Raw genomic sequence first — 21,446 nt, 5'->3', positions numbered from 1 at the left:
CAGATGATGGCTTTGCCCTGCGTTGAATGCTGGGGACTCTGGGCTTTGCTGGCTCCCGGATCTGTGCCTCTATCTCCTGTGCCTTCGGCTTCCTTCTCTCGACCTAGCGCACATTCACAACACCCCTTACTGCCACGAGCCCCTTCACCCAGCCTGGCCCTGATGCACAGACCTTGTAACCAAACGGTGTGTGAAGCCGGAGTCTTCATGCCCAGAGGCGGGGGCAGCACCTCTTCTCTGGACCAGCAGGAATCTGGAAGCCCATAGATGCTCAGAGCCAGCTCCTCCCTCTACCAAGGTGTGCTGTTACCTGAATTTATCTCTTGGTGAAGAAAAAAAACCTTTGCGAGCTCGCAGGTGCTCAGGAGTGAGGCAGAACTTTCTGAGCATGGGCTGGTGGGAAGAAAGCTGTTTCCAGGATTTATGCAACCCCTTTCCCCCAAGGAGCTCCAAGGCTTACAAATTCCATCATTTTAGCCTTTTATATACTCATTACAGTGGTTTGGGAAACATTTCAAAATTAGACAAGCATTAGCTTAGCTTATAAAATTAAAAATAAACTGTTAACAGCCTTAATGATGTTGTATTAAATGCCAGAGCTAATAATACCTCACATTTCTTTAATACTTTATGGCTTTAAGCACACTTTTAAATAAGTTCTTGTCTTGGAAGATTTTTACAACAGACCCCTCTGGGGAGAATGCTGCTGGACTGTTTCACACACGGGGCGGTGGGCAGCTCGGGGCTCAAACAGCTGGTATGGGGGCTGAGGTCTGCACTCCCAGCGGAGGGTCCCAGGTCGATCGGGAAGCAGGAACTGTCATCAGGTCCATTCTGAGCTCTGACCTGCATCAGGGATCACCTCCCCGCTCTGATCCCATAGGTTACAGCTCTGGCTCATCTTCGCCGGGAATGCTACCTGGGGAGGGGACGGGATCGTCCCCAGTCCCCAGTCTGGGAGCTCAGGAGGGTAGGGCCTCACACTGAAGTGAGGGTGGAACCCAGAGGAGATACCCAGCTCCCTCCCCCTGGGCTGTGGACTGCAGCCAGCAAACCTCAGGTGTTGGGTCTGCCTCTCTCCAGCTGAGGCCACCCTGTGGTGCTCAGAAGGCACCTAGCCTCGAACCCCCGGTTTATGCAGACACACTGTATGATTCCCAGTTCCCAACGCAAAATGGAAATGTGGGTCCTTTGTTGAAAAATGATTACTAGTTTCAAGAGAGCGGCTGAGTGGGGCCCCATGCCCCTGGGACATCCACCCTAGTTGAAAGACTTGGTTTCTGGAGGATAAAGACGGGGGGTCCTAGAAGGGAGACAGGCAGGATGAGGGAAGAGCCCCTGAGAGGCGGGCAGGACCCCTTTGCATCACTGTCATCCCTTCCCCTCCAGAAGAAGCCTGGGTCCCCACAGGTCCGCGTGCAACGTGTTTCTCACCTGCGTGGGCTGAGGCCGGCCACCTCGCCCAGCGCCCTGGACCCCGAAGTCCAACCACACTCCCCTGCATATTCATTTTGTGGCCTTAGAATGTTCCCACAGATTTTCTGGGCCTCTGCCCTCTCTGTGCCTCTCAGGGAAGCGTTCAAGGGGAGAGCTTGCCAGGAAGACAGGGAGAGGCGGGACGGGGCGGGACGGGGTGGGACGGGAGGCTGCTGGTGGGCTTCTCTGCCAGTCTGGGGACCGGCCCACGCCCCCGTGGCTGGCTTCCACCTGCAGGCCTCCCGTCTCCGCCGTGTCCCCCCCACCCACGGCCAGCACACACTGGGCGATGAGAGGAGGGCGCCAACTCCCTCCAGTGGCGGGTGGCCTCGCGCCACCCCCCACACTGGCCCTGGCCTCCTAGCAGGACCGGATCCGGTGGCGACCGCCCACGGGGGTCCTCTGGGTGCCCCTGGTTCACGCTCTCTGCGGGTGTGTTCCAGACACCAGACGGAAGCCGGCCGGGAGATGGGCTTTCCAGCATGCTCCGGCTGTGACCCGAGGGACAACTGTAGTTTCCTCCTTTTCCACAAGCATCACATGGAAATGAAAAGTCAAGGTGTCTTCGGCAGGACTCTGAGCGGGCCCTGAGAGCAGGCGCTCGGCTCCCGGTGAGGCCGGGCAGCAGACACGCTCTCAACTTGAGCACCGGGGTCTTCGACGCTGACCGCTTCTTTAAAAGGTGCGCTGAGCGGAAAATCGTCCTGCCTCCCTAACGCAGAGAAGGTTAATGATCTCCGCGCGTCTGCCTGCTGCCCTGAGCACAAGGTCTTTAGGGGGAAAACCGATGACATTCACCCATCCATGAGCCCACTCCTGACCACGTGCACCTGGTGGAGTGGACAGCTGGCCTCAGAGTCCCCTCAGCTCACCAGGGACTCACTTTGCTGCTACTGGGTTGCTGCACAAACCCGTCCCCTAGTGTTGTCTCCAGGAGCCCATAGGAAGGTGCTGCACTCCCCTTCTTTGCAGGGGGACATCAAGGGCCTGGGAGGGGTGAAGCGGCCCAGATGGAGAAGGCACTGGGGATGCACGGGGTCCCTGTATCCAAGGCCAAAGCTGTGTGGTGTGTGTGACACTGGGATTCATCATAAAAAAGAGGGAACTGGACCTCGGCCGTTTCTGGCAGGAGCTCCCCGGGAATTTCCTGAGTGCTCGGAACAACAGAGTCTTCTGTCTCGGTAACGAGGAGGCTTGGTCCACACCTGAGGGTGGGGGCTGATCCCCGGGAGACCCCACTTGGTGGTGGGTGAGGGGCTGCGGGTTTTCCGTCTCCGCCCTCCCCACCCCCTCCCTGACCCCTAGAGCAGAGTGAGGGGAGTGGAGGTCAGATGGGTCGCCAGTGGCCACTGAAGTCATCACTCAGGCCCAAGTAACTGAGTCAAGACCCCAGAGCACCTGCTGGGGGGCCTCCAGGTTGGGGAATGGGAGCAGGGGCAGGAGAGGGGTGCCCCCTCCCCACGCCCCACCCTCTGCCTCCTTCCCTGGGGCCGCTGCTGAGCGCACCCGTGCCTGCAAGCCTGCGGTGTGGCGAGTGGGACGTTTCTCGGAGCTCTGTGAGCCCTGCTGGCAAATTCACGGAACCCAGGAGGGGGTCATGGGAACCCCTGACTTGTAACCATCGGTCAGAAGCACAGGGGACGATGGGGACTTGTGTCTGGCTTCTGAAGGTGGAGGGCAGATTTGTGGGACTGGGCCCTTAACCCGGGGGGCCCCACGCTGTCTCCTGGTGGGCGGTCACAGCCAGTGCGACTGTAGGACGTCTGGCTGGTGTCCAAGGATCACTTGGATGCGTGGGTACTTGTCCCCCCAACTGGAACTGGGTGCTGGGAATCATTATAATGATGTAAACACTGTCCAGAGTAAGCTCGGGGCAAACTACACCCCTTTCCGCAGCCGATTGTCACACAACACTTACGCCAAGTCTCCTGCACTCGCCTGTCCATTTCCTTCCAGTGGTAGACCCGGAGCTCGCCTCTTCCAACCCAGCACCTTCGTGTAGGGCAGAGAAAAGACCCGGCTCCTTGGCCATCCTGCTTTTAGCAGCCACAGGGGTTGGGATGGTTTGTACGTCTGTGAAATGGATGCGGTGATCTTTTTCATCAAGATTTTTGTATCATTTCCCATGAATTTTTTTCTTTGCTTTAATGATCTATGTTCCTGCTCTAGACCTTATAACCCTCAGATCAAAGTTCAAGTTAACTTCCAACTAGCTGGTTCTATAATATTTAGATTGCGCAAATTATAAAATGAATTTTCATAGTTCTTGTGAGGACTCGTTTACCAATTATACTGCTGGAGTTAAAGATTACGATTTTATAGATATAATATTATAAATATTATAAATAATTTTTGTCATTTTAGTATAACAACATACTACAATGTAACAGATTTTTTAGTATGACAATAAAACAGACTAATACAAATTGTTTATTTGGGGAATAAATGATCCAGAATAGGGTTTCAAAATATCTGTGTAATTATCTGAGCGGTGAAGCAAGTTTTAGTCCATATCAGAATATAGATTTGTTTGTTATTAATGCTTAGCAAATGCTGGTTATTTTATAATCTTTTCTATCCTCCATGATCAACATGGTCTTTTCAGTGACCTTTCAGTGAATAACAATATTATTTAAAAACAAACATAAAGGTTAATTTTACCCAAAGTTTTATCAAGCCTAAGCCAATCAACTTCAGTATTAGCCTTTAAAATAGTTTATTTTTATTTTCCTTTTTGTAGTTTTATTGAGGTATAATTGACAAATAAACATTGTATCTATTTAAGGTATACAAATGCATTTTAATACACACATTATAGCAGTCAAGCTCATTGAGATAGCCATCCCTTTGCAAAGTTGCGTTCTGTGCCTGCGTGGCAAGAGCACTCGGGATCTACTCAAACTTCAGATATAGGATACATGATCATTGATGGCAGTGACCATACCCACATTACATCATCAGAAGTTACTCATCCTGTAGAACTGCAACTTTGTATCCTTTGCCAGCAGCTCCCTATTTCCTCCTTCCTGCAGCCCCTGGCTCTGCTTCTCTGACTTCCCTGTGTTTCTTCCAATCCGCAGACAGTATCTGTTCTTCTGCATCTGGCTTATTTCCCACAGCATGGCATCCTCCAGTTATCCATGTCGTCACAAATGTCAGGATGCCCTCCTTTGTCATGGCTGAGTAATATTCCACTGAGTGTGTAGACGTCATCATCTTTATCCACCCGTCTGGGGGCAGACGTCGGCTGTTTCCACACCTCGGATATTGCCAGTAATGCTGTGATGAACGTGGGGGGTACACATACCTCTTCGAGGTGTTTATTTCCTTTGGATATATATACCCAGATGTGGTATCTATCTGATCACATGGCGGTTCTAGCTTTAGTCTTTGGAAAAACTTCCGTATTGCTTTCCATAGTGGTTGTACCAATTTATATCCCGTCAATGATGTTCAAGCATTCTCTTCTCCACATCCTTGCCTCTAAAATGTGACGAGGGTCTCCAACTTCCCACATACTGCTCATTGACAAATATGAGGATATGTCTCCTAAAACTGTGTATTTATCACTTACTTTGTGACATTTGAATGGCTTTCTTTTCATGGAGTACATCTTAACTCTTATTTGTTTTCTCTTTTTGATTTTCTCCTGCAATCATTACTATCTCATTTTTAAAATAATCTATTAATTTTAGAAAAGCTTTAAATTTACAAAATCCTTGCAAAGACAGTATAGAAAGTTCCCATAAGCCCCACGCTTGGTTGCCCCTATGACTAATCATACATTTGTGTAGTATGTGGCTGTGAATTCCTCACTTTCCTTGTTTTCAGTGATTCTGACAGTTTTAAGGATCAGCCATTTTGCTGCAGAATGGCCTTCAAAGGGATGGAACTGATATTTCTATGAAAGTAGATGGGGTTATGGGGTTAGAGAGAAGCACTGGGGAGGAGAAGTGCCATTTTCATCCCATCTTCTCGAGACTCTCTTTCTGGTGATTTCTAGTTCTGTTGTTGTCTGAGAACAGGTTGTGTATGATTCCGACAGTCTTTCACGTTTGTTAAAGTGTCTTTATGGCTCAGAAGGTGGTCTGTCGAGGGGTGCGTGCAATGTGAACTTGAGAAGACTGTGTGCGCTGCTGCTGCTGCACGAAGTAGTCTGCAGATGCCAATTAGATCTAGCTGAGCCATAGTGCTGCTCAGGTCAACGACACCTTTAATGATTTTCTGCCTTTTTGATCCATCCGTTACCGACAGAGGGTGTTGACGTCTCCAATGCGATAGAGGATTTGCCCGTTTCTTCTTTCACTTTTTACCTGATGCATTTTGACATAGTGTTGTTACATTCAGATGCAGTTAAGACGATGTCTTCTTGGAGAATTGACCCCTGTGTCATTATGTAATACCCATCTCCATCCCTGATCATTTTCCTTGTATAGAAGTCTTTTTTTTTTTTCTTTCTGAAATTAATACAGCCACTCCAGCTTTCTTTTAGTTCCTTTTAACTAATCTGACTATTTATTTGTAAGCTGGGTCTCTTGAAGATAATATATACTTGGGTCCTGTGTTTTAAACCACTCTGACAATCTCTGTATTTTAATTGGTGTATTTAGACCATTCATATTTAAAGTGATTTTTAAAATATAATGATATTAATAGCTATCATTTTTGTAAAGTGTTTTCTATTACTTACACTTGTTCTGTTTCTTTTTGAATTCCCCCCCTCTTCTCCCAACACTTCTCTGGGTTCAACTGAGTATTTCATACAATTCCATTCTATTTCTGTTCTTCCTGTGTTATACTCGTTAGGAAAAATTAATGCCTTGTCTACAATTTTTAACATTTTAGACAAATCTAAGCCCACCTTCAAATAACATTGCACCTTCATGTGCATGATATATGAAGCTTTGTAACTGAATATTCTGTTTCTCCCCACCCCTCATGTCATTCCATGTACTATAACTGCCTGGAGGATTGTTACTGTTATTACACTGAAAAACAGTTCTTTTCTCATCAATTGAGAATAAGAAAAATAATGAAAAAATATAATGATAAATTTTCTAAATCCACACATTTTTTTAAGAATCCACACATTTAAGGTCCAAGTATAAGAGCTGGATTTTCCTCATTATATAAAAATAAATGATTTACTCTTCTGAGGGTGAGAACAGTGATTATTTATGTGTAGGGACAGATGCTGAGGGTAGGTAGCCATACCTCAAAACCAAAAATTAAAAATTCCAAGATTAATTGAGTTTTTTAAAAGACTTGAAAGACTGTATTTTAAAACAGTTACCCTAAAAGTTTGAACAATTTTTTGTTTGTTTTTAAAATGGTGGCCTTAAATTAAAAAATTAAAACTAAGTAACGTCTTGGTCATCACATTAGAAAACTGCACCATGTAAAATCTGTGGCAAATGAAAAATTGTTTCAACAAGAGGATTTTGTTTCAATAGTCATATATGGTACTCTCGAGGAACACGTTTCGAACATCCAGAATGGATGCTAATTCCAGAATGTGCTTCTGGAGATGAGGGTTTTCCACCGTTTCATCCCTTGGCAGCTGTGGGTATGATTCTGGATAGTTTCGTGTTTCCCGAAAAATCTTGTGCATCCTCATGGTGGCTGAACAAAAGATAAATCTTGTGAGAAACAAGCGAAGAAACTCATCTCCAAAAAACTGGAGCAATGTGTGGATTTAGAAAATTTATCATTGTTCACAAAGATGAAACTAACCAGCATGGACTATTAAAAATCAAGAACAGGCTTTCCATAATATTTCTTTTCATTCCAACTTAGTAGGTAGACAAATGTGTGATCCTTTGAAGCATAATCCAGACATTTTTTTAAATCATTTAACTCATTAAATACTGTCAAAATTTCAGAAACTGTGTAGGATTGATTTGCATTTGAAAGTTGAATCTTTAATTGAAGTCTTAAGAAGATAAATATCACTTGGAATGTGTGAGCCCTTTGTTATCATGAGATATGCTGGCATATTTTGCTTTCTTTATAATCTGAATGTGGAGATGAAAAAAAAAGACTTTTAAGTATTTTGGTCAAAAAATCAGATTGTTGGTTTCATAATACAATGTTTCCACAAGGAATTCTGTTTAAACTCTTAATTCATGATATCAAGTTTGAAGACTATCCAGATTGAAGGCTGTGGCATATTGTACAGAGGTTATCATCTTTTTGCCTAGTTCACATTTATGAGACGTCAAAGTCAGAGATGTTATTAATTTTAGTCAGGGGTAACTGAATTGTTATTTAACCTAAAATGGAAGTACCTTTTGCATTGACAATTTGGAAATAAGATTTTTTTCAACTCCTTATATTTAACATTTTATATTCATGCACAAGTTTTTTTTTATTATTTTAAATAGGACTCTGTATATAATACAAAGTTTTTTGTGTTTAAAAAAAAGAATAAGAAAAATAGAAGATTTTGCTTTTTCTTCATTTATTCCTTCTCCAACAGCCTTCCTTTCTTCATGCGGTCTGACTTCCTGTTCTATCTTACTTTTCTTCTTCCTGAAGAACTTCTTCAACCTTTTATCATGGGTCAGGTCTGCTGGTGATGAATTCCCTCAGCTTTTGCTTCTCTTAAAAAGTCCTTATTTCTTCTTTACTTTTTTTTAAAGATTTATTTCTTTTGGAGAGTGAATGTAGACAAATGCAGGGAGGGGCCAATGGAGAGAATCTTCAAGCTGACTTCCCACTAACTGCAGATTTCCCCACTCAGAGCTCTATCCCAGGATCCTGAGATCACAACCTGAGCTGAAACTGAGCGTTAGAAGTTCAACCAACTGAGCCATCCAGGTGTCCCATTTCTTCACTTTCAAAGTATAATTTCATGGAATATAGAATTCTGGATTTTTCTTTAATTTTAATGTTTTAATTTCAAATATTTCAATCCAGTCTTACTGTTTGCATGGTTCCTGATGAAAGGTCTGCTGAATTCTTACCCTTGTTCCTTTGTATGTAAGGCATTGTTTTCCCATGGCTTCTTTTGAGTTTTCTCTTCCTCTTTGGTTTGCTGATGTTTCAAAATAATATGAATACCATATGCCTGGATGTATTTTTTTAATCATGCTTGCTGTTCCTTGAGCTTACTGAGTCTGTAGTTTGGTGTCTATCATGGATTTTGGAAAGTTCTTAGCCATTATTACACATATATACGTTCCATACATGCACACATAAAATCTATCTACCCAACTATGTGTCATGTATTTTTTTCTGTTCTTTTAAGTCTTTCTTTCCCTTTTGGTTCTGCAATTACACACGTCTGTTACATCTTCTGAAATTGTCCTGTAGTCATTCGGTGTTATGCTTATTTCACTGCTTTTTTCTCTTTGCATTTCAGTTCGGGAAGTTTTCGTTGACCCATCTTCAAGCTCTCTGATTCTTTTCTCAGTTGTGTCTCGTCAACTGATGAACCCATCAGAGGGGCTTCCCATTCCTATTATAATGTGTTTGATTTCTGGAATTTTCTTTCTTAGAGTTTGCTTCTCTTCTGACATGACCTGTGTGATCTGGTCTGTGGTCCACTTCTGCCATTGGGGTCCTTACATGTTATTCAAGTGATTATAAATTCCCTGATTTAGAATTCCAAACTCTTTGCCATATCTGATTCTGGTTCTGATGCTTGCTTTGTCTCTTCAGATAGTGTTTTTTGTTTGTTCGCTTGTTTTTTGCCAACAGCCAAAGAATTTTGTAATATTTTGTCTAAAGCTGGGTGTGTTGTATTGGGTAAAAGATGGAAGTTCCATGGGAGTGTTTATGTTAATCTGGCTAGGATCAGGATGTGTGTAATGCTCAGCGTATACACATGCCAGAGGCTTCCAGTCCCCCATTGCCCTTGTTCATGTCCTGCTCCTGACCTGGACTCCCTTAGCACTTCACCTCAGAGACAGCCTCTGTCTGGAAGCTCCTTCAGCTGTAACCCACTGCTGGGGGTTGTGACTCCTTGTTGCAGAGAAGCCTTGAGCACATTTCACAAGAGTCTCTCCTTCCCCTGCCAAAGGCATGTGGGGCCCCTGTTTGGATCTTCACTCTGTGAACCTGGCAGGCTTCCTGAATGTGGCAGTCATAGCTCATAAACATGGGGGAGCCCTCCAAAAAAACATTGATTTTCAGTTTGTTCAGTTTTTTCTTCTTGTCGGGTCAGGTGTGATAACTCCCAAGCTTTTTATATATCACAAGAGAGAATGAAAGTCCTGTTGACAGGGTTTTTGTGAGAACAAAATAAGGGCAATTCACTGAAAACACTTGGAAATTGTGTGCTGGAATGCAGTGTCAATAATTATGACTTTATACATTGATTTTTTAATTAAAGATTGAAGACGTGCTAGTGCTCATGTGTTATCAGAATTCAAGATGTGCCTGTTTTTCTTTTGCTTCAGCTGGACCCTTGGAGCACGTCTGATTCCGAGGATGCACACTCTAGGTCAAGGGCCGCAGTTGTGACCATGCTGCGACATAAGAGCTCCCTCCATCTGGCCGCTGGTCAAGTGAAATTGTAGGGAAACCCGTACATCCTGGGGAGGGGCTCCAGGACTTGCCGGAGGGGAGGCATGGCAGCACACTTAGTCTGAGCAGCTCAGTGGCACATGGGTGGTTCCCACAGACCACAGCTGCTGCCCCTCCAGGGCTCCAGAGCTGGTGAGCAGACGGGGTGATCATGCCCGTGAACTATGCCCCAAACTGAGGCATCTGCTATGCTGCACGTTTTTGCTGGTTGGTTTACTCTCAGCTGAGGGTTATAATCCAATTCCTGCAGTCAGGAAGTTCAATCCCTGCTCCAGCTGGTTCCCTTATTTCCACAGCACTGACCTCTCTGCTCTGCTGTTGCTGAGATGAGCAACCCCCTCTGCTGAGGCTTTTGTCCCCACCTCCCCAAGACTCTCCCACGACCTGTCTTCGGATGACTTGACATATAACCCCATCCCAACCTGACCATCCCAACCTGACCCTGGGAAATGTCCAGGAACCGCCATGGGTCCCACAGGCTGGGGCCTGCCTCCTCCTCCTTCCTTTGGGACTTTTTTCTCTGCCCACTGCTCCAGACCCAGGTGACACCTGTCCTGGGCAAGCCGCAGGAGCCACCCCATTTTTCCTGCAGACACATGGCCAGTTTGGTCCTACCTGTTCCCATAGCCTTGCTCTTGTCTCTTTGCCTCTCCACACCTGGCGACCCCCAAAAGCAGTGGAATGCAAAAGAGAGCCATGCTCAGGAAGGCTCTGCCCTTTCATCTCTCTGTGTGAATCGGGGACACTTCTGGGCCCATCTAAGCTCTAAGCTCCTGTTCTCTATGTCAACCTCATAGAGCTATCGTGAGGATCAGTCCCGACAGGTGTGGAGTTCTGTTGCATGGTTGGTGCCTGGCTCAATAAACACAGCTTCTACGAGCTGCTCCTGTGTCTCTGGCTCGGCACCTGTTTCATCTCCTATGTCCCTCCCTCACTGTCTCTCCCGGGTAGGCGGGCACTATCCCAGTGGTGATGGGTCAGTTCAGCTCTCTGCCTATTTGGTGTGAAATCTAAGTAGCAGAAAGAAACCCCCATGCAGGTGCCCCGATGGGTGTGAAGATGTTGCCCTTGGCCCAAGTCTGACCTCCCCAGAGTCCAACCAAGGGCGTCCTATTGGAAAGAGTTAGGAATCCCTTCCATCTCCACCAGGGGGTATCCCCTTAAACTTCATTTCCATGGTTACCTTCTCTGTTTGGCTTCCAAATACATTTGGGCTGTCTCATGGGCTCATAGGTAGGGGTCATAGAAGAGGGGCCAAAAGGACACCCACAGGAAGCTACAGTCACAGAAGCTTGGGAAATGGCAGGTTAATTTGAAAAGATTTTTTTTTTCATTTGCTAAACTTTTTTCATAAGCTTTATTCTCATAACTGAGTCCTGGGATCTCCAGAATGAAGACATCATGCGTCTGATTGCCCAGACACAAAGCCCGCTCCACCCCTCTCCCCCTGCTCTCAGATACCCTTTTGTTTTCTTCCTATGATGTCATCTTGCAGGAATAATGCCCAGTGTGGAATCCTCTTTGCAAACACTGGCAGCATTTCCAGCGAGACCATGGCAAGGTTCCATTTCCCTTCCTGGTATTATATCTACAGGGCTTCCCAACCCGGGATTCTGCAGCTCTTCGGGCCACAGGCTCAGGGCTGGTGGCTGACGCCTGCTCATCCTGCCTGAGTCTCTTTGTACTAAACCCCACCACCTGCCCCCACCCCAGCCTGGTATGGGAATAGCAGAGACTGGTGGCTGGTCAGGGAGCAGGTGGCAGTGGATGTCTTCAGAGGACAAGCTCTGCATTGGCGGTGCCAAGAGGGGAATCCTGGGCAAGGCGGGGGAGCCTCAGAAGAGACTTAAGATACTCCATTAACACTCAGTTTGCTTTTTTTTTTTTTTTTTAGCAAAATACATGGGCACAAATTACTAAATGTATATGCTTGTCAGCACGCGTCTAATGCATGTTTGTTTTGCTGAGTACCTTGCATAGTGCGTATTACAGGGTAAGCATTTAGCAAATGTTGTTGAATGAAGGAATAGAAATTATATCCTGGAATCTTGAGAAATACCATCTTGGGGATGATGGTGAACAGATAGCCTAATTAAAACCAGATGCCAAGGAGATTTTTAAATGTCTCAGGGGATGACATTCCCATCATTTATTTGGTAAAAATTGCTCTCTGCTCCATCTTGAAGCCAGATCTTTTCTGGCACTGGAAACACAATCAAAATAGCATTTAATTCTAGCAAAGCTCTTCTCACTTCCTGCTCATGATCCAACTTGACTTTAGGCCAATCTGGATTGGCTCAACTCACTGCAAGCCTTGTCTCGTCTCGAGTTAACCTTGCTGGGCAGCCAGGCTTCTTGCTGTCATGAGCCACAGTGAGGACATGGAACAGATAGACTCGAGCGTCATTTTGATGGTGGGTTCTAGGAGGCCACGCTCCTTTCACTGTTTTTGCTTTACTTCCAAGATTGGAGGAAAAGATCCTTCTGGAGGCTGTAGCATTTGTCCAGCTGGGTGAATTTGGACACCTGCACCAGTGGTGGCAGCTGAGATGCAAAGATGGGGACTGGCAAGATATTTTTGGGGAAGGGGCACTGCTGATGTTAGATGTGGTGGTGAGGGCAGTGGAGAAGGGGAGGAAATGTGAGCAAACAACAATTGATACATTTGGGTTGGGCAACAGGACCGCCATGCCATTTATGGGAGGAGAGGAGACGCACAAAAGCACAGGGACCCAAGAGTTCGGTTGTGGACATCCTGAGTCTGAGATGACATTAGAGGTCCTGTATGAAAAAGACAGTTAGATTTACTAATTCTCGAGTCCAGCAGCCAGTGTTGGGATCCAGGGAGTCATTCGTGGGTGGAGGTAGTTAATGCCCTGGGCCTGGGTGGAATTCTCTAGGGCATGTGTGGAGAAATGGTACAGGGCTGAGTCTTGGGGCAATCCAGGGCTGGGAGCACGAGATGAGAGGGGCTGTCACCAGAAGGAGGTGACCACAAGGACCATGTGGTGTCCAGAAGCCGAGAAGGAAAGGTAGTCAACCAAAGAAATTAACTTACACAAAAAGACTGGTGGCTTGTATGTGCCAATAGAGAAGTCACTGGAGATCTTAAGAAAGGACAGGGTCAGGATGGTAGCAGGCAGAGGTCAGAGTGAAGGGAGTTTAGAAGAGAACATAGAGACAAGAAGAGAAGGTAGTGACATCGGTGACACACGTGACTACGTGCTGGAGGGGTCAGCGGCTGGAGGGAGACATGAGCTCAGGAGAAGTTTGGTAATTTTTAAATTTTTTTGTAAGATAGCATATCTAGCAGGGCTAATGGGTAGGCAAAAGTCAATGACTGCACTGATCATAGCCAGTGCACAGGCTTGTCTCCAAGATTGGGCAGACGGCAGAAGGGGTGGCTGTCGGATCACAGTGGGCACCCTCTTAGGACATGGGGAGGCAGGGTTGAGCACAGGAGCACGGAGCAGGTGGATTTGGGAGCGCGAAGAAGGACAGCTCCTACCTCATCATGGAAACGCGAGGAGCTGGCAGGCTGAGGAGGTAGCGAGGGTGTGGAGTGCTACTTCGCAGAGAGGAGAAGTAAACATCGTATAAGTGTGTTTGCATCGCTGAGCAATTCTGCCTGCCCCCTTTTAGGGAATTTAATGAAGGTCCTGAAGGCAGGGCCGAGCATTTGACTATAACCGTAGGCAGCGCCCGGGCAGGGAGCAGCGTGGTGCCGAGAAGCGGCTGATGCCAGAGGAAACGAGGGCTGAGGGGGCTGAGACAGTGAGGAAGGCTGGGGATGATGAGTCACAGCATCTAATTTGAGCAAAGGGTGAAGCCAGGACACAAGGGGCTGGTGGATCTCGCAACACCGACTGGTCGTGCACTTAGGTCCACAGCAGAATGCTATGGTCTTGACTTTGACAGCAAAGACGTATGAAGTGGGCACTAGATGAGGACGCTGGAGGGAGGCCACAATCTAGGGACTCTGGAGCTGAGAGCGCATCAGACAAGGCGAGGGAGAGGATGGGGTGTAAGAGGAACCCCCAGAATCCAGAAACCAAGCAACTGGGAGAGAAGCAGGACACCCTTGGGCTCTGACCTCATGGCAGCTCCCAAGGTGCAGAGGCAGGTTCCAGAGTCTTCAATACACAGTGGAGAGACCTGGAGCTCAGCAGACGGCCACACAGGATGGGCGGCTGATGGAACAACACATGCTTTAAAGAAACTAGGATTTGGATAACGAAGTAGGTAAAATGGGTCTGGGTGCAAGAAAAGCATAGAAGGACACGCGCCTGACTCCCAGGCCCAAGGTCACGGGGTGTGGGGTGAGTGGTCCCAAAGTGGCAAGGAGACAGGGTAGTGATGCTGTAAGGGCACAGCCAGACCTCAATTGCTAAGGCAGAGAGCACATCCACGGGAGAACATGAAGATTCAGGAGGTTTTGGCAACAGATAACAGCCACAGAGATGTGCAGCAGAAGGGAAGTCTGGGCGGCAAGTGAGTGCGGAGGAGGGACTCCCCCGTTAGGGGATGTACAGGGCTGCCTGAGACTCAGATACGGTTGGTGGGGAGGGTGTGTCTCCGCAACACGGCCGTTCATGGTCGTTCTAAACCAAGCCACCATGATTTCTTATCTGGACCATCGCAGTAGCCTCCTGGGACGGATCTCTGCTTCTAACCGTCTCTGTCATGTGCTATTCTCGACACAGCATCCAACAAAACGTGGCTCAGAGCCCTCCTGTGGCTCCTGTCTCACGGAGAGCAGGAGAGTTTTTGCTTCTGTCCAGTCTGGTCACTGCTTCTTAGAATTCACCTCCTATTGCCAGGTGTCTCCCACTGCGTCCAGCCCCACTGACCTCCCTGTCTTCCCTTGTGTGTCCCGGGTTTGGGCAGGTGCCGTGACCTCTGCAAGGAGCACATTTCCTCCGACAGGTGCGCACACGTGCCTTTGCCTCATTTGGGTCTTGACTCAAATGTTGGTTTTGCAGTGGGCTCTCCCCTGGCCCCCTTTCCAGCATGTACCGCCCCTCCGCCGGCTCTCCCTCAAGTTTCCTGCTTAATCTGTTCCCCACAGTTCTTCTCATTTGACATGATACGTATTTGCTTGTTCTGGGCCTGCCTACTCGAATGCAATCATTTAGACAGAGGTTTTACCTGTTTTTGTCACCCTTTTATCTTCAGCACTTTGAACGGAACCTCACAGAAGGCCCTCTATACAGACTTGCTTAGTAAACTCTCAGTGTACAAGTGTGGCTATTGACGACGACATCGATCATCACACAGTGCGTGCTGTAGGCCGCTTCTGCTCTCTCTACGTCATAGAACTCTGCTCTGAGTTTGAGAATGATCTGTGCACCACATAATGTTGTAATTGGGGTTATTTGCTAGTAACAGAGTTACGTCCCATCATAACCGTTATATACATCGTGTTATTTACAATAACTAGAACCCCATATCCCTATGTACTTTGTCATCTACTTGACCTGTCAAAGAACAAAGGAATATTCAGCTGCTTTGGGTACCCAACACACACATTCTTTTCATATTTCAGTCTGATTTTTCTTTCTCTGCTTTGATTCTGTGTTATTCGGCACATGAAAGTTCGTAACTGTCATCCTGTTGTATTGAAACGAACACTTAATCAATAAAACATGGCCCACTTTGTCCTGTTCCATTTTTTCTAACCTTGACTCAGACGTTATCTGAGGTCGTCATTGCCTCCTGGACTTTCTCTGAGACTTGCCCACCGCTTTGCCTTTCATCTTTCCAAACCTCTTGGCTTTAGTCAAGTCTCCGGTTAGATGCCGTGTAGACAGATTCTGGGTTTTGTTCCACTCCAAGAGTCTTCAGCAGTGAATTTAATCCCTTTAAACTTTCTGCCAAAAAGCAATGCGCTCGGCCAGATTTTTATCCCATTGCTTTTTGTGCTTTTAGTCTCCTTTGTTTTCTTATTGTTTGTTGTCTTCCTTTCATCTTTGTCATTTGGTCTTTCTCTTTGTGAATACTGATTTCGAGGCCATCTCTGCAAATCCGAATTCTTCAACTTTGTCGCCTTTTGCATGGTTTCTAAGTCTCACAGATTTCTCTAGTTGCCAAGGTCTACGAAGTCCACCTCCATGAGATCCAGAAAACTTCACTCTTAATTTCTTCCAAAATTCAATTTCCCAACTTTCAGGTTTTATTGCTAAATTCTGGAATTAGACAAAGCTCGTTGATTTTTAAACATCTTGTCTATATAGATTCTATTTTAGGAATTCTCAATGATACATAACTTAGAGCCATTTTTCAGCAAGCATGAATTGTATGTTTGAATTGTTCCAGGGCTCATGCTTACCTTTTTTACTGTAGCTCCACTGCCCCGTTTAGTTTTGTTGACTCATCTCACACGGACTAGATACACCAGGAGGTTACTTGTCCAGAGAGGAGACATGGGTGTGCTTTGCAAAGACAGAGCCTTTGCATATCTGAGACTTAACTTTTCTCGACTTTGTTTGCAAATGCTAACTGAGCAGGATATTGTATAATTGAATGCAAATATTTTTCTCCCAAAATGCTTTAGACATAACCCCACTGCTTCCTGTGTGACAAAGATGGAGACAAGAAACCTGACAGAAGGTAGCCTTGTCTACCTTTGTCAGCAGGTGCTGCCCCAGGCCTGAAATCTACCCATGCTAGGGGAGAGGGCTCTGTTTGTGCCGCTGATGTGACCATCCCAGGCCCTTCCCCACATTCAGCATCTCACTGGAACATAGTGGGTAGAGACATGGTACTCAGGGAGGTGATGTAAATTGTCCAAAGCCAGCAGCAGGAGCAGGGCTGGGTCCCAAGCTTGAACCCAGGTCTTATTACCTGAAAACACTGTTCCCAGGGTGCATGTTCTCTGGGCCCCCTCCTACCTCCATCCGAAGGAGCCTTCTGATCAGTGTATCAGCCACAGAGAAAATATACTAGCATGTGATGAGCAGAGGATAGAAGAAATAACTCAAGGCCAATAAGATTACTTGTCATGGGTTTAAGTATGACTCTACTAAGTAAATATGCTGATTTGTCACCACTCTGTCATTTAACATGACCATCTGGTTGATCCTGCCGTTGCTAAGATTCCACTAAAAGGGGGCCAGGGCTGTGCTGACACCATCTCTCTATTGTACACGATCACCACTCTTCTAGAAGTTTCTGTGTTGTGAAATTGGGAAGGAGAGCAGGTACAGATGGATAACAGAAATGAGGTGGAGTGATGAACAAGAATTAAACAAGCAGACCATCATTTCCAGTAGGGTTACAGAGACATCCCTCCTGGTAAACCACGGCTGTAATTCTGGGTAATACGTTTTTTTGTTTGTTTGTTTGTTTTGTTTTGTTTCGTTTTAATTATACACAAGTATGACAGCCTAGTAAGAGAGTTCTAAGTCTGAAAAAACAAGAAAACGTATCTGGAAGAGGAAGCAAGTATTAGATGTGGTGTTTGCTTTCCAGAGGATCACAACTGACCCTATTAAAGATTAATTGCAAGAGGACACAAGAAAAAGTCCCTAAGCTTGGGGTGGGTGGATGGGGAGGGATTAGACAGATTTCTGCAGAGAAACAGAGCAAGTAGGATAAAGATTTTCCTAAGAAGAGATTTTCTCCCCAGTTCTATGGAGAAATGGCTGACATATGTCTCTGTAGAAGTTTAATATGTACACTATGACGGTTTGGTTTAAGAGAGCAGATTTATGGTAGGAAACAGCTTATATTGGCTAAGGATACTAAGAAGTCTCAAGATCATCTCTCAGTAAGGAGGACCCAGAGAGCCAGTGGTGAAATTCAGCTTGAGCCCAAAGGCCTGACAATAGACTGTCGGTCCTGTAAGTCAGAGTTATAGCCTGAGTAAGAAACCCCAAGAACAAGAAGCTCAAATGTCCATGGTCAAGTAGATAGCTCAAATTTGCCTTCTTCCACATTTTCATTCCATTCAGAACTTTAGTGGATTGGATGATAGCCACAGGCCTTAGTAAGGGGCATGCTTACAGGAATCTACTGATTCAAATGCAAATTTCTTATGGAGACCCACCCAGAACTAAATGTTTCACCAGACTTCTGGGCAACCCTTAGCCCAGACAAGGTGACACAATATTCATCATCACAGGGGCTACATCAGAGACTCTGTGTAAGATCAGGGGGGATTTTCAGGGCATGTACTAAAAATAAATCTCAGAGAGAGATAATACCCGACTGATCCCTGGTATTTCACAAAGCAGGAAGGAAAAGAAAAAAAGAAAAAAAAAAAGATCTCCAACCCAAGAATTCATAACACAGGACTTCGTTGCAAAGTTTGGGGTGTGACATCATATTAACTATGTGATCTGCAAAATATCAGATTGAGAATTTAGTTTCAAGGAACCAGAATTTGTAGTGACAAAATTTCCCCTGCAGAAACAAAAACAAATCCCCACTGGAATAACCTTCTTTGAATCCAATCTTAAGAGAATTCTTGTGAATAAAGATCAAAATATAATCTCACAGTTAAAAAAAAAAAAAAATCACCAGACACTTTAACACTTAGCAAGTCTACCGTGAACTGAAGTCAGTAAAAACAGGTTACAGAATGTAACTGTGGTTACAGAATAAATCTGGCACAAAATGTGGAGCCAGAAATTATAAAGTACAGAATTTAAATTTAATGATAATTACATGTGAGTCACATCTAAAGAAACAAGAGGACATTGAAAGTAAATAAACAAGTATCCTAAATATCAAGATGTTACAAGAATGTAACTCAGACAGACAAATGAGAAAGAGATTAAGAGGCTTGGAAACTTGAGCAAGAAGTTCTAGCATACATCTGATTGGAGATAGAGAAACTAAGGAAAAGAAAATGGAACAGATGTGATATTCCAACGAGAGAACAGCCAAGACTTTTCCAGAATTTATGAGAAATAACAATCTCCATGAATCTCAATCAGTGGAAAGCAAAGTAAATATGAGGGAGGAGCTTGTTTTCTTCTTGCTGCATCTAGTAAAATGTAAAGGCAAGAACAGATTAAGGGCAGAACTAAGAAGGAAGAAGGGCAGGGCTTGATGATTTCAAGCACTCCAGACTGGAAAAGAGGCTGAAACTAAGAGATTCAAGATCAGGAAAGCATGCTTTGGAGAGAAAGCTGGAGGGGTGGCTGAATAACACTTTTGCTCATGCCTTGGAAAGGTCACAACATCAGAATATTGAGTCACACAGAGGTTCTTTGAAGAAATTAAGCATGCTGCTCATGGATTCCCCTTGGTCAGCTCTGCAGGAGCTGGAAATAGAGATGGGATTATCAAGGGAACGTGTGTGTGTGGCAAGGTTATTGTCTAGTGGAGTGAATCCCTGTGATGTACATGGGAGACCCACAAGATTCTTGAGAACATTATACCAGCAGAAACACTGGCTGGCACTTTCATTAAAAGGGACAAGAAAGAAGACTGTTGGACCCCCAAAAATCTACAGGTAAGGAATAAGTCCATAGAATGATTCAGCTCAAGCATGTACTACATTTCACTGGACAGCAAGGGTGTCTTTAAGGGTGGGCTGTGGGCCTGGGGGCAGGGCTGGGAATCACAGAACATCTCCTAAGCCATTTGTTTTCAACAAATGGTGTTTGTCTGGCAGGATTTTAAAAATTTTGGGGACTAGGGACTCCTGTTTTCTTTTCCATTCTATTCCTTTTTGAAGGGAAAAATCTATAAATGCTTGTAAATGATTAGATTTTAAGAGCAGCCAGCTTGTTTCTTGAGTTTCATGAGTTTACAGATGGAGGAGAATTTGCCCTAGCATGGATGAAGTTCACATCCTCACCCTAAACCTTAGATGATTTAAATGATAAGGTTTGGGATTTTTGAACTGATGAGATTCAGATGAGATTTTGGACTTTATGTCCAAATTTGATTTACTCACAGAGCTAGGAAAGAGTTGAAGCTATCGAACCTGGTGAAGGTGAGCACACTCATTCTGGAATGATCTCATTGACAAAGGAGTCAGTGATATGGCCTTTGATTCCTCCATCACATTTCTCCTTGTGGCCACACACCTCAGTCGGCCCTCCAGGACTTTCCATGGTTTTGTGCTTGCTTATCTTTCCAACCTCATGTCTTTCCATATCCCATATCTCCTTCCAGCCTCACCAAACCCATCAGCAGTTTCTCTTCATCCCCTTACCTTTGCACCTGCGGACCTGTCTGTCTGCATCATCATTCCCTTCTTCCTACCTCTGGAAAATTCATGGTCCATACCCAGGTAAAATGCAGTGGACAGTATGAACACTTTGAGAACTCAGGGGATAAGGTGGGGATGACTGTGTTTTCATGTGGGACAGAAATGAGACTTTGGAGGCCAGACAGTGGACTGTGGTAGGCATATTGATGACTGTCCCCAGATATACTTACATCCTGATTTCTGAAATCTTCAATGATGTGACAGTACAATGAAAAATTATGTCATGATAAACCTGCATATTTTTAAGCCCTTGGGTTTGTTGTAATTGATTACAGCAATAATAGGAAGCTAATAAATGTAGATTCTTGAATAAAATATTAATAATTAAAATTAGGAACTTAGTAAATGAGTTTAACAGCCTATTCTTCTCATCAAAGAAAGAATTTGTGAACTGGAATATAACTCAGTAGGAAATGTTCAGGCTGAAGCACAGAGAGCAAGAAGAAGGAAAAATAAAAAACACATTGCTGTTGGACATTTAAAAAGAGGATATTATTATTTCTTTTGTTTGTTTTTATTTAATTTTTATTTTTTTATTATTTTATTTTTTTAAAATTTCTTTTCAGCATAACAGTATTCATTGTTTTTGCACCACACCCAGTGCTCCATGCAGTAAGTGCCCTCCCCAATACCCACCACCTGGTTCCCCCAACCTCCCACCCCGTGCCCCTTCAAAACCCTCAGGTTGTTTTTCAGTGTCCATGGTCTCTCATGGTTCACCTCCCTTAATAAAATAAATATGATTAAGTCATATGATACTTTTTAGAAAAAATATGAATTACCAAGCAACTCAAGAAGAATGCATGGAACTTGAAGCAATAATCTTAAATATCTCTATAAAGATTTCTCAAGGTCCAGTCAGTTTTAGAGAAGTAATCCAACCACTGTGGATAGAAAAAAATTCATTCTTTTCAACCTCTTCCAGATTATGGAAGAACAAGCCTTTGGCATTTCCCTTGATTCCCTTGACGAGCTTCTTATGACATCGTTACGAAGTCCTCACCCAGATAGTACAAGGAATAAAATCACAGACATCTGAATGATGAATCAAATGCAAATATCCTAAACAAAATATGACTGAACTGGATCCAGCGACACAACAGCATGTAACCCACTGTGTCAAAATAAGGGTTATTCCTAAGACAACACAAGCTTGGTACCATATTAAAGCTTAATTAATTTACCACGTTAATAGTTGGAAGTTAAAAACCACAGG

The sequence above is a fragment of the Lontra canadensis genome, unplaced genomic scaffold, assembly GCF_010015895.1.
Source record: "Lontra canadensis isolate GAN:19392208 unplaced genomic scaffold, GSC_riverotter_1.0 scaffold84, whole genome shotgun sequence".
NCBI lineage: Eukaryota > Metazoa > Chordata > Mammalia > Carnivora > Mustelidae > Lontra > Lontra canadensis.
The sequence above is the reverse complement of the archived record's forward strand: the minus strand, read 5'-3'. Positions refer to the sequence as shown.